The following is a 13,618-nucleotide window of genomic DNA, read 5'->3' as shown; positions in this document are numbered from 1 at the left end:
CTGACACGGTCCCATTGGAGGTGTGTCACGGGTGGCATTAAAAGTCCTTGGTGGTTTAACATGCTGGCGTATGACGACTTTTGGCCAAATTTGTGCTAAGCTCAATATACGAACTCGGATCTGGGCTGTGCCTAATTAGTTAGTTATTTAAATTATTAATAATGGCATATGAGGAAGTACTCCATTTTTTGGTATTACTCCCAGGAGGGCAAGTCGAGAAACTCACATGCAGTTGCTGCGAACAGCTTCCTTCGCCTATATGTCCGGACACATTTTGGGACATCGTCCTATAGGCGAGGGATGGGCAACCTGCGGGCCACATGCGGCCCGCCAGTGACTTTTGTGGCCCGTGAGATGTCTCAAGAAAAGTAAAAAATCAATCTATTTTACATCATCACAAAAAACGAACTAGCTGCTTAGAATTGATCTGCACTAATGATGCTGTCAGGTAGGTCTATTAAACGGGACTGTATTGACATTATGTTTTTGTGAATACAGATTAGTACACACACCTATTGCTTGAACGTCCCCGGAAGCAACGGTTTGAAATCAACAGCAGGTCGTTGGTTAGGTGCAGCCCTGTCAATCTTTCACTCCTAAAATCTGGCCCATTCATTCAAAAAGGTTGCCCACCCCTGCTATAGGCCTTTATCTGAGGCCCTGGGGTCATTCCTTTACCAACTTGGTGCAATATAATGTGCCCATTTCGAAGTAAATTTATTCACAGATTGTTAGTTGTCATGGGTTCGAACAAATGAGGGGTATTCTATCCTGAAACATAGGCAAAAGAGGGCTGGAGTTCCACTTCGCCACATCATTTGTCAACTTGCACTGGGTTCTAATGTTCATGTCAATTGGAATCACTAATAAATGAAATAATCCACCAAAAATGAAGGTCACATGAACTTTATTGCAGATTTCCTGAGTGACGAATTTGTATTTTTCTCCCGAAATCACGCAAGTAGATGGCTGCTATCCAGCCTGGCAGGTGCCATCTCCAGCGATCTGGCAGGTATTGAAATCTGAAATTTTCTTGGTACGCTGCGCGCCAACCAATGGTGGCGCTCCGTTTAGATAGTACTTTCGTCCGGAATACTCGAATTGATAATGTCCCCCCCACGTTTCAAATCGGAATGACGCCCCTGTTTTTTACACATGTTGATTATGGGTATGTAAACTCCCAAATTAATGGAAAATCCCCTACAAAAATTTTGTCTCCATAGTTGGTCTTTAAAAGCAACAGCTCTTCCTTTTTCAACTTTTAGCTTCCTGAAACAAAACATGAGAAATGAATCAGCTAGGAGAAAAGTATGTTTGTTAACTGAAGTTTAAACTTGAAATTATTTCTTAATCCTTGTCAAAGTCTATCCTTAAAATACATCTTGAAAAGAAATTCTCTCATTGACCTTGGGATTTAAATGTTGGAAAACCAGAACAATATGCATAACGGAATGATATACCTTAAACATGAGCTTACAGTAACCACTTGAAGATATTCTGTTATTTACTTTTGGCTTGCAAAATTTAATTGATCAAACATTAACTTACATAGGCACAAGGAAAGGCCAAGCAAAAAAAAAGGAAAGGCCACAAGGAAAGGCCACAAGCACAAGGAAAGGCCAACTGATAAATCTTGGTCATTGTTGTATTTGTCTCTTTGCAAAGCTCCCATCGTTTGTCATAAATGAAGGGCTTAATTATACTTGGAACCAGCGGCGGAGTTAGGGGTATTGGTCAGGGGGGGCGCTTTCGACACTATCTAAGTGGAGCGCCACCACAGGTTGGCGTGGAGCGTACAGAATTTTTTGAGTAAAGATACTACCTAGATCGCCGGAAATTACCCTTTCCGGACCTAGCTAATTTGCATATAAAAGAAGAATAAATAGGTGTCATCGCCATTTTGTCAGAAAATTACACCAACAAAATGTGACAAATGTCAATAGGTATTTGAAAGCACAATAAAAAAGTCAATTATCGTGAATAAGTAAAAAGTGGTAAAAAGCTGAAGAGGGCGCCAGCAGTCCATTTTAGTCTGTCAGGGGGGGCATCACCCCCTCTGACTGTATGGACGCTCCGCCACTGCTTGGAACTGTGAATGATCCTCTAACATTAATACACCTTATCTCTACAGGACAAAGTGAGATCACCATTTGAGAAACCGGAGAAGGAATGAATGTAAATGAAAGAAAGATTTAGGTAAAATTTTCAACTTAGCTGAGGTTTCGCTGTCTTGAAATCTGGAAACAGATCAAACATATATTGATGAAAAAATATTTGCAAGCTTACCATAGGGCAAACCACAGACGGTTATACTAAAATTTAAGTGAAAATTCTCCCAAACTTTAAATGTGTTGTGACTGAACCATTTCTTAGAAAGTTAAATCTGTGGTTCAACCTGTAGATTTTAACTTGTGATAGTTCATATCAGCATGAAGGAAAACTGAATGGATATTACAATTGTTCCCACTTGATGTAACGAACAAAGAATTACTCAATTGGTTGAAATTTTTATATTTTGATTACTTTCCTACACTGTACACAGGGGCGTATCCAGGATTTTCCAACCCGGGGGGCGCGAATTACTATCTAAGCGGAGCGCCACCATCGGTTGGCGCGCAGCGTACAAGAAAATTTCTGGTTTTGATACCCCCCAGATCACCGGGAATGGCACTTCTCGGGCTTGAAATGACCAACCAGATAATAATAATAATAAATGAGACTTATATAGCGCCAAATCAGTAAACAAAATTTACTGCTCAAAGCGCTTTACAAAGAAAGTAAATCTTTTGCCTGAGAACCAAGAATTTCCCAATAGTTTTTATTTCCATCCATAACCTTTATGAAGATTGTCACCAGTCACACATCATGTTCAACCTCATCGCATCTTCTGTGGATCATTGCTTTTTGTAGGTGATTCTACGTCGCGGCCTGCACAATACCCGTAAGACCCACTTTTCAAGGTTTTAAGCTCATTATTTGTTCAGAATTTGAAAATTCACAATTTTCGTGAATAAATTCACTTCAAAACATACCCAAAATGTTGCACAAATTTTCATCTATGGAAAACCAATATTGAAAATCTCCCTTCAACCCCTAACAAACCGGTCAAAATTGCACGAGTAGAGGGAACTATGATGAAGAATGGTGGTCAGGGAATTTTCAAAAATTCAGACGCAGTTAATTTATTGGTGTACAAATATTAAAACCTCTTATAACGGCTACTACAAAACTTTGTTGAAGGAAATGAATACATACCGGATATTTCCGAAAACGAACACTACACACATCTACAGTTTGGAGGCTGTTCATCAAAGCCTTTTCCATGCTCACTGATATGATGTGATATGTGCTGTTTGCTTTAAGAAATCAAATAATTGAAAATGAGACTGAAATAAATCACTATTATCTGTTTATTGTGCAATGATCCACCAGTGGCGTAACGATGAGCCTTTCGGTTGGGGGGGGGAGGGTCCTGGCCCAAAGGGGCCCCCTATCAGGAGGTCCAAGTAAGGGCGTCCTCAAAAATGTTTACAAGGGGGATCAGTAGGTCATATGGTGTAACACACTACTTGATACTATCTAAGCGGAGCGCCACCATCGGTTGGCGCGGAGCGTACAATGATTCTTTTTTGCCAAAAAATACTCCTAGATCGTCGGAAAAGACACTTCCCGTCAAGTTGCATTTACACATCGGTTATTTTGAGATCTCATGTTTAAGGATTTGACTTTCAATAATTTCAGTTATGCATTATGGGTCCGTATGCAATGAACATAACTAGAGAACTGTTGGTTGGGGGAAATCATTGAAATGCTTAACTTGTTTTTTAATTTTTGATTTTCCAGCGGGGGGGGGGGGGGTTGGCGGGCAAGTGCCCCCTACTGTATGGAGTATAATGGAGACTTTTGTACAAATACAGTAATCAAACCTAAGCATAGGCCTAAATTCGGCTGAAAATTTGTCTCCATCTAAGCCTAATTTCCTGTGCTTTTTTACTTACCATATACGGAGGCGGAGTGTATAGCGGAGGTATAGGGAGTGGCGGAGTGTGTAGCCTAGTGGTTAACGCCGGCGTCTCCCAGTCTTAAGATCCCCGGTTCGATTGCCCGCCGACAGCAATGTGTGCCGTCTGGCAAGGGTGTTGTTCAATAACAACTTCCTGACATGGACGTTAAATGGATGTGTGCCGAGAGATTGGCTTCGGTCAGCTTGCGAGTCTACAAGCCTCCATGGCTTCTTTCGCGAGTTCCTGCTTGCGGGAAGATCACATATATACATACATACATACATACATACACCGAAGGCATCTTTATTCTTACCTTTTATTATTATATATATGAAAGCCCTGCCTTCTTCAAATGAACGAAGTTTCAAGTCTGTTGGGTGTTGGGTTATTGTTTTAGAATTTTTCAAAAAATCTTAAGTCCGGATGTTGTACTCATTTCAACATTGGCTGGAATTGGGTTTTAAAGTATATACTTTGTTTTCATTATAATAATAAATGACACAACTATCTCGATTAATACCCAATGAGCCCATGATCACGATGTCCGTATTCCGTATAACATGAAAATATGTATATTGTCTTGTTCAGTCTTGCATGAGTTTTCTTTCCCAGTAAAACGGGCCCTCCCTATTCAAAAAGGTACCCTTTTTCTGTGCATCAGTATAGCGGGGACTCCCTTTTGGTCGGGGCCACCGGCTCAGCACGGTCCGAGCCCATAGGAGTTACGCTACTTTGCCCCACATTATTTTCATTTCGAAAGATGCACAGTTTGAAGTTCATTACACACAAGGCTTCAATTCTCTATCTGCCTTCAGTTTAGGGAAGAGCTTGGGATTTCCATCCCTAGATATCGCTAGATGTTGCTAGACAGATATCCATACAATACAGAGCCCTTGGGAGTTTGTTGGATTTTTCGGGGCCTGCAGTGATCTTGGGAAATTGCAAAGTCGGGAGTGGTCACACTCCATGAAGGTCAGTGCACGACCTCTAGACTTCACTAAATCACAACCCGATCAAGATGAAGTGGTGTGTTGCCGGATTTTGTCAAGGTCTTGGTACTACGGGCGAAGGTCATTAATTAAGTTTCGGAACTCATCGGGAAGAGATTAGGGGGTGGGGCGTAGGGTCGTGGGCGCGCGTTTTCATGCAGATGGGCACAATCTCAAGAAGTGATCGGTACGTCCGCCCCCTCCCCCCCGCCCATAATACGCCCTTGGATCCACTACATGATATTCACAGGAGACGTGCTCAATTCTCCAATCGCATGCGGAATTTATTGTTATAGATTCATTGTAAGAGTTACGGTACTAGGTTTGGGAGTGTATAACATTTTATCTCTGGATGGCAGTGTTGCATCGAAGGACATAGGTCTAATGCTACAGTTGGTTTCATAGCACAATTGTACAATTGATTAAGGCGTTCATATACACACACGCGTTATGGTAGACCATATATAATATATATATATACATTAGTGAGAGAGGAAAAATGGAAACGTAAAAAATGGAGTTGTCGGTGTAAGGGGAAGGGTGAGGCGCACACCCCTGCGTAATCCTCGATCCGTCACTGGCTACCCTGTGTATATAATTATCTTCTACTCCCTCCTTTTCTCTTTATTCTTCCTTTTCTTCTTTTTCTTTTCCCTTCCTTCCTCTCTTTCCTCCTCTTTTTTCCCTTTTTTCTTCTCTTTTTTTCTCTCCTCTTTTTCGCGCCCCCAACGCCCCCCCCTGGATACGCGCCTGGTACAACATTTTGAACAATTGGTGTGGGTCAATGGGCATGTGATCACTACCAACGCTGAAACAATATCCTCCATAGTGTATTCAAATTCAAGAAAAAGGGTAAAGTCGCTGATATAGTACCATTGAAACTTGTTTCAATTGTCCTTGGTCTCCCCTATATAACTGCATACTTTCTGTTTTTCAGGTTCAGTGCACTACTTGTCATAGCAATGACCAAGTGGTTTAAATATTTTATTTTAACAAAAGTCATGTTTTTAGCAGGGTAAACTTTTGATCAAAAAATAATATTAGGAATGTCAGTAAGTAAGAAAAATGACTTATAAATATCTTCTTGCTGTTTTCTTCTAGGATTGCCAGATTCTAAAGGAGAATATCATCCTCAATTTGATGATGAATCAGGGATCATTTTAACAAAAGAGGTGAGAATTAGTTTAATTCCTTGAAATTGCTGTTGCGCATTGTTGATTTTCATTTTAATCTGTTATGTACATCTGTCCACTTGTCCAGTGATCCTTTGATCAGGTGGAATGACAACCCTCTTTTTTGAAATATTGTGATCACATCTTTAAATAACTGGAAAAGGTCAAGAGAAGATATTAACAACCTTGACTCTGCCTACACTGTCACTAGTGCTATTGCCTTTATCCCGTTTCAGAAATACACTCTTCTCATGAAGAAGAGAGTAGGGAGACAAAAAGAAAGAAAGAAAAAGGAGACTGAAGAAAAGAAAAGGAAAACAGAGCAAAGTGAGTTACGAATTTCAATAATATGGTGAAAGGCTATCATCAATAGCATGATTGTTTGATTGATAGTTTGGAAGAAGGGAGGTGTTAAACTTCTTAATCATCTTAATCGTAAAACACTCTATTCACATAATGCCTGAGATTAGCTCGCTACATACGAGTGATATTTGTTATTAAAAGTTTTTATAGTTTGGAAAGTTTGGTTTGAAAATATTTTACAAGTCCTCGATCTTGCTCTTCCCTTCAGCACTCAGCAAAGTCTATCGATTCGGATGACTCTTAAGAACCAACTGAGAGCAGTTACCATCTACGTTCACCAAGGAAGAAATCAAGGATCATCCAGGTGAGCATTAGTATAATTCATTCAAGTTGCTGTTTTTATTTATTTCATTAATTACAAAGCACTCTCTTATGAAAATATTACCTAAGTAGTCACCTATTTAATAGCAGTCTGGTAGTATCAACCTTCATTTTCTGTAGTCTCTGACTTGGAATGCGGATGTCTTGGAACTGGACTTTTCTCAAACTCATCTGAGGTCCAGATACTTGAGATTAGTTGTGGGGAATACACTAATGGATGGAATACTGCTTGAGAAAGGATAATGAGGTGGGTGGGGGGGGGGGGGGATGATGGACCCTCACCACAATATTGCAATCCAAGCAAAATTTTTGCACAATTTTTGCTTTCTTTCTGTGGGAGTCCTAATTGATTTAAACATTGTGGCCCTTGTCTTATGCATAGGTCAAAAGGCCAGCGATGTGCACATCGCTACATAGTAAAATCTTGTGGGAGAAAAAAACATTACAGAACAAAACAAAACATGGTAATATGTTAAAGGAGTTGGATGAAGGACAGGTGATAAAGAAGGAGAACATTAGAAGAGTTGAATGCTTAAAGCTTGAATGGGGGATATGTCCAAACATTGCGATAATTTAATTAACAACATTATTACTGAAAGTAAACTTTGCAAATATATGTTGTAAAGCAGACTGAATCCTATAGACCCATAAATCACAATTGCATCTACATTGAAACTAATATTTTGTGTATTATTAAATGTATTTTCTCAGCTAATCTGGTCTCAACGTATTCCCCGATTAAAAAATAAAAGCAATGCCGCCCTCTGTATAGCAACAACAGATTCATTCCTTTAATGTGGCATTCTCATCCTTAGCTATAAACAGGAAATGGATCTGGGCATGGTTACCGCAAAGTTCTCAGGTGTCCGAAATTCCAATCAGTATCTCAGTTCTGCATACCCTATAGGCCTACTGTGTAATCGTAATGTGCGTTGTGTGCGAGCAACTTTCCGCTGGTTCACGATTGTGCTAGGTGTACACAATTTTTCTATTGGCTATGAAACAATACATTTGTCAGAGTAAACAAATCCTCCATGTGACGGGGAAAACCCCTTTTCCCGATTTTCGCTGGCATGTCGTACGACAGCTACAGACAGAGGGATCCGCTGCACTTGAAATATTCGCATCGCTACTTTGTGATAAATTGCTCTAATCCATTACGTTAAAAGTAACTTTTTGATAGATAAATAGTAATAAACGAAAGGTACACACTTTTTAGTTTGATTGCTGGCAATCCACATGAAAAAAAGCAAACTAATAGGGATAAATGGCCCCAGCACAGTTTAGATAGGTCTAATTATTGGTAACCAAATAGATAGGCAAGGCATGTATGCAATTGTTTTAATGAGCAAGGAAACAACAATATTGATAGAATGATTTGAGCTAGGTAATGAATGGGAAGGTCATCCGATAAATTCTCACATTAGTTCAGCTGAAGATAAATTAGTCACACCGACAACTTTGACTCTTCAGGCTGTGCATTGGTATACATTTCTTCCTTTTTTCTGTTAGTTGAGGCTTCATATCATGGGTTCTGTTTCTGTAGTACGGGGTGATTAGGTTTGGGTAAGATCAGGGACTCCCTGTTAAGATTAAGGCCTTTCTGTGTGTGGGGTGTGTGAGTGTGTAACCATTTTGCCAAAATGAGGCAGTGGGATTACCAATCCGAGGGATGGGTATGTATGCGTGTATGTATGTATATATGTATTTTAGATCCTCCTGCAAGCAGGAACTCGTGAAGAAGCCTCATTGGCTTATCAAAGCCGCAAGTTGACCGAAGTCAGTCTCTTACATTCATATTTAACGTCCATGATTATGAATTGTTAATTGTCAACAACTCGGTAACTGGACGACATACATTAATCTGGGAGTGACTCGAACCGGGGACCTTATGATTGAAAAAAACCAAAAAGGGGTAAACTGGACTCCTCCAGCTGCCTTTACTACATTTTACTACATTACTACAAAGATATGGTGGCTTCCACGGCAACTCTCGACCAGGTATGCTGTATTGGCCCCAAATATACCAGATCTTCAAATATGGTTACCTTCGGTCAAAGTTTTGAAACTGTTTTTATAACCACCTTCGAGGAAATTTACCTCACTGGGACTATCAGGTATCTTGTGCTTTCAATTAGAATGCCTAAGAACAATTTGGAAAGTAAAGACCTCAAGGGACGTCCTTTTGAAATCTTCTAGCAATTATAGCATGCTAAATTGGGGCGCCAATACTACATAGCCCACCTTGAAAATATCCTGTAACCTGCTCTGGATAAACACTAACAAATATGGAAGAAATGTTTTGGTTAAAGAATGAAGATGGTCACTTCAACATAAGAAAAATGCAAGAGAGATGATGGTAGGTTTCCCTGCTCATGGTTATTGTAGTTGAATTAATGTATAGAACTGTACAGGTGCAATCAATGTGTTAAAAAAATAAAAACATGTTACAATACTGAATAACCTAACTTTAGAATAAGCAATACAAACAATAGTAGGGCAGTGTTCCAAATACGGAAATCAGGAACAGATACCCAAATAAGGGCAGGAGACACTGTGCCTCCGTTGTGGACCTTTCCATGATAAGTATAGCAGCCTTTACATCCAAAAGAAACTTTGCCAAAACTTCAAAAGACCCTATAATGTTCCTTGCATTTCAAACATCTCTATCTGCCACTATTTCCATCCATCTGCCACTGGGGTTATCATGATAGCACTGAATGAACTGTTTTATCACGACTAGCTGCAACACTCCATGACATTCACAATATATGTTATGTTAAATTGATCTCACACAATACAAAATAAAGAAAAGTTATTCTGTGCCAACAATAAATAACCCAAGATCAATGTCACATTAAAACTACTGGTATGACTGAACAAACTACAGTATGTAAACAGATCAGATATTGTGATCATGGAAAGCCAAATGGTGTACAATAAAGTATGCAGTGAAACCAATATTCTATCACTTAGTTTATTAATATGACACAGTTGTAACTTTGATGACATCAATTATGTAGTTTATATTACACTATGAATGAACATGCAAATCAATGCTACATACTACAGAAAGGAGTAAGATACATAACGCACTGAATGCAACAATCAATGTTTGACACCATGAAAAAGATAAATTATTATGATACCATTAGTGACATTATTTCACTGAGACACCATGTTTGTTGTTGTCTGTTATGGTACAGTTTGTTCGATTGTCTTGAAGGCTTGTGATATCTACATTCTGGATACTTGTTACTTCAATTGTCCACTCTTGTGTCCTTGATGTATAGTGTTTAAACAAGCTTTTGCAACTGCCTTGACATCAGCTCTTTCAAAATTGTCCTTATCCATTTTAACAACAATCACTATGCAAATCCGCAGCTCTCACTGGAGAACAAGAGAGAATGACAATCATCTTACATAATAGAAATAGAGAATCACACATTAATTTATGAAACAATCGAAACACAAACACTTCCAGTTCCAACCCTTATATCTGCCTGCAAAACATCCATCATGTCATAACACTATACTGTGCTGTACTGCTCCTCTAAAGGATGTACTGTACATCTGTAATGTAAAAATGAAAATGGCAAAAAGACATATTTATGGCTTTGTGGTAGGACAAAATTGTTACAAAGATATACTTTGAAGATTGAATTAAAATGATATTCCAAGATATGATTGACTTGATTTGAATTGCAAAAGAGACATTCAGGCTCATAGCCAAGGTAACTGGGTTGGAGCCAGCACATATGTTATGTTTGTTTATTCACTGAGATTGTAACTTGCACTAATTGTAATAACTAAAAATCATTGTTCAAATCTGGGAGAAAGTAGACCCCTAAATGATGCCCCTCAAATGTTAAACTAGAAATATAGCTCACACTCAAAATTTGCCAAAAATTTCTTTGCTGATATGAAACTATGCACATAACAACCTCATCAGATGACAACTGCAGTATAGGCAGTCAAGAGTAACTATCTTTAGGCAGTGTAAGTATGTACAAATGATGCCACATCATTATGAAACATTAAAACAAACATAAGAAAAGAATAAATATGTAATTTGTGAACACAAACTGCTTCAGACGTCTGAAGCAGTTTGTGTTCACAAATTACATATTTATTCTTTTCTTATGTTTGTTTTAATGTTTCATAATGATGTGGCATCATTTGGTAGGTAGCACATTCTACAAGATTGGTACATATCTTTATTTTTCAGAGATAAGGAAAAATACTACTGTTATCATTAACCTGTAGAGTTTGAACATTTTTGGGTCCCTCGCATTTACAGACCTCCAGTGGCTGTATTAGCACCATATTTAGCACTATATGTCTATGTCATTAATATTACATAATACAACAAATGAATAAATGTGTCCGATGTTCTAAATCTGGTTAGTCATATACAGTCCTACAGTAGTAGACTGCAGACCTAGTTGAATTGTAGACTTAGTAACAGCATGGAATGGTTACAGTATGTACATCAAAAAATTACCAGTCTCCACTGGGGTACAGCTGCTGGAGTGCATTGCTGCATCAGCCTCTGTTTGGCATAGCCTTTTGTTGAGGAACTGGTGTTGTCTTTTCTGGTGGATCAGTTTGGATACCAATCTCTGGAGTTACCAGGATGTGCAAAGTTAATAATATATCAGAATGCATACTGTACACATAGTAGGGATGTGCTCAGGAATATTTGAGTGCCTGGCAGATTGTACGTGTGGTAGTGTGATCCACACCCCGGGAGAGGGATCTCATGGGTGGGGTACCCCCTCCCAACTGGACAAATTTTCCCTATTCTGTGCCATGTATTCTCCCAGATTTTGGTTATGGTAAAATTTGTTAAATTATCATCAGAAAAGTGCCGGGCGGAAAAGGTTAAAATACTGTTTGTGCTGGGCGGCATTCAGAACTGCTGGGCGCAGCGGCCCGGTGCCGCCCAGTGTGAGCACATCCCTGACATAGTGAATTATATAAATTCTAACATAAATTACTGGATACCACATTATGCCCTTTACTAAACAATTCACATCAATTTTTGCAACACAGAACAGAAATTTCACTACTAGTTACAGAACTTTGCTCTTGGCAGCATAAATTCATCACATCTGCTTTATGATTTACAGTATGTATAGTGTCAACTCTGCAAGGATTCAAGAATGGTTCATTTACTAATCTAATGCAAACCTAAACTAGTGATGTGCAACAATTTCTATTATTTTTTTTGTATATTAGTAGTATACACCTGCAGTATTATAACTTATATACTAATACCTTACATACCCTAAATGTCATAACGTTTGATGTTACAATGGCAATGTCCCAGTAGGCTTGTTCTTGCACTAATATGTCACCAAATTTCATCATGTTCAGGGATGAAGATATAGTTAGACTTTGCTTATTTCCAAGACTAAAAAATTACGGAATATTCTACAGGTGTGCCCTAAACAATAAAGTTTTTAAAGACAACATAGAAACATGATATGGTAGTTTATGGGAGACCATTCTAGTTCTCTCACAAATCAGTAGTATCACTTTCCTTTTGTATAATTTTTAGAACTGCATGATCAGATTATGTGTAGAGCTATGAAGCCTTTGATGTTGCTATATTTTGGCAAATGTATTTAATTTCTATATCATGATGAAATTATCAATTATTGTAAGACGAACTCAACGACCCCCCAGAATGGTTCGTCATGTCCGTTGAATTGTGTGACTAAGGGGTCCGTCAAAGCGCACATTTGGTGCGTCATTACAACTACAATATGTGCGTCAGTGTGCGTCAATGTGCCATGCAGGGTCCATCATGGTCAGCAAACGATCGGTCAAAGTGTAATGTTGGTGTATGTCAAAGACATACAGTGATGTGTCAATTTCACTATTATGCAGGGGTGCATCAATGTGCAAAATTAAGTCAAATTAACCTATTTCAGGGGTCCAAGGGTGCGTCATACAATTGCTAGACCTGTGCATTACTGGCATCTGCAATCCTAATAGTCCTTTTATAATCAAAATAGATTAAAACATACTAAGGAGAAACAATAATTCACGCCTATTTTGAGTTAAACAGATAAGTACATTAGAACGATCAATAATGTGTTAGTTCAACCAACATTGTGATTTGAGTAAACCACTAGACAATGTTTCTACTCCATTGTGCAATATGTTACTTAAATAGTACACACTATCACCATGGTAACCATATAAATTATTGGAACAATAGAGAAGAATATAATAGACCTAGCACATTTTATAGTAGATTAGTATTTTATTATAACATCTTTAATAGATTGAGTAGATTCTAAGACTAATTGCAGAATACTGTACCATGTAACAAAATATCATAGTGTATCCTTTAAATTAAATGTGATAAATTTTGTCGAAAATAAAATGGTGGCATACACAATTATTGGGGACATTGATTTGTTTATATTTTCCTTGATTTTCTGATTAAACAACGATGATAACAAACTATCATTTTATGAATGCATCAATATGTGAACAATATCCTTCACTAATTCAACAAAGAGGCCTGTAGAGCTGTAGAGCTTTCTGAGAAGGCTGTTGATTTTTGACTTCCATTTGGAAACTAATATCACTTTACACTACAGTAACCAGGAAATGAGGTAGCCGCTACTGTTTTTGTTTTTTTAAGTTACTACCAAGTTGGGGGTATTAGTCAATACTCTATTTTTGGATAGAAAGAGTTTAAATTTATGTGTACAAATGAATGCGCGCGGAGCGCGCAAAAAATGTTGGTTAT

The 13,618-nt window shown here is 38.4% G+C and overlaps 1 long non-coding RNA gene across 1 annotated transcript in view; it reads left to right on the top strand.

Annotated features, from left to right (window-relative positions):
* LOC139963031 (uncharacterized) overlaps nucleotides 1-13,618 on the top strand; it is a 142,256-nt gene that overhangs the window by 75,382 nt on the left and 53,256 nt on the right. The window contains exons 5-7 of the long non-coding RNA XR_011791480.1: nucleotides 6,095-6,165; nucleotides 6,402-6,492; nucleotides 6,737-6,832. This is a non-coding gene — a long non-coding RNA (uncharacterized lncRNA). The remainder of the gene's footprint in view (nucleotides 1-6,094; nucleotides 6,166-6,401; nucleotides 6,493-6,736; nucleotides 6,833-13,618) is intronic.

This window comes from Apostichopus japonicus, chromosome 21 (assembly GCF_037975245.1).
Source record: "Apostichopus japonicus isolate 1M-3 chromosome 21, ASM3797524v1, whole genome shotgun sequence".
NCBI classification, from domain to species: Eukaryota; Metazoa; Echinodermata; class Holothuroidea; order Aspidochirotida; family Stichopodidae; genus Apostichopus; species Apostichopus japonicus.
The sequence above is the reverse complement of the archived record's forward strand: the minus strand, read 5'-3'. Positions and strand labels throughout refer to the sequence as shown.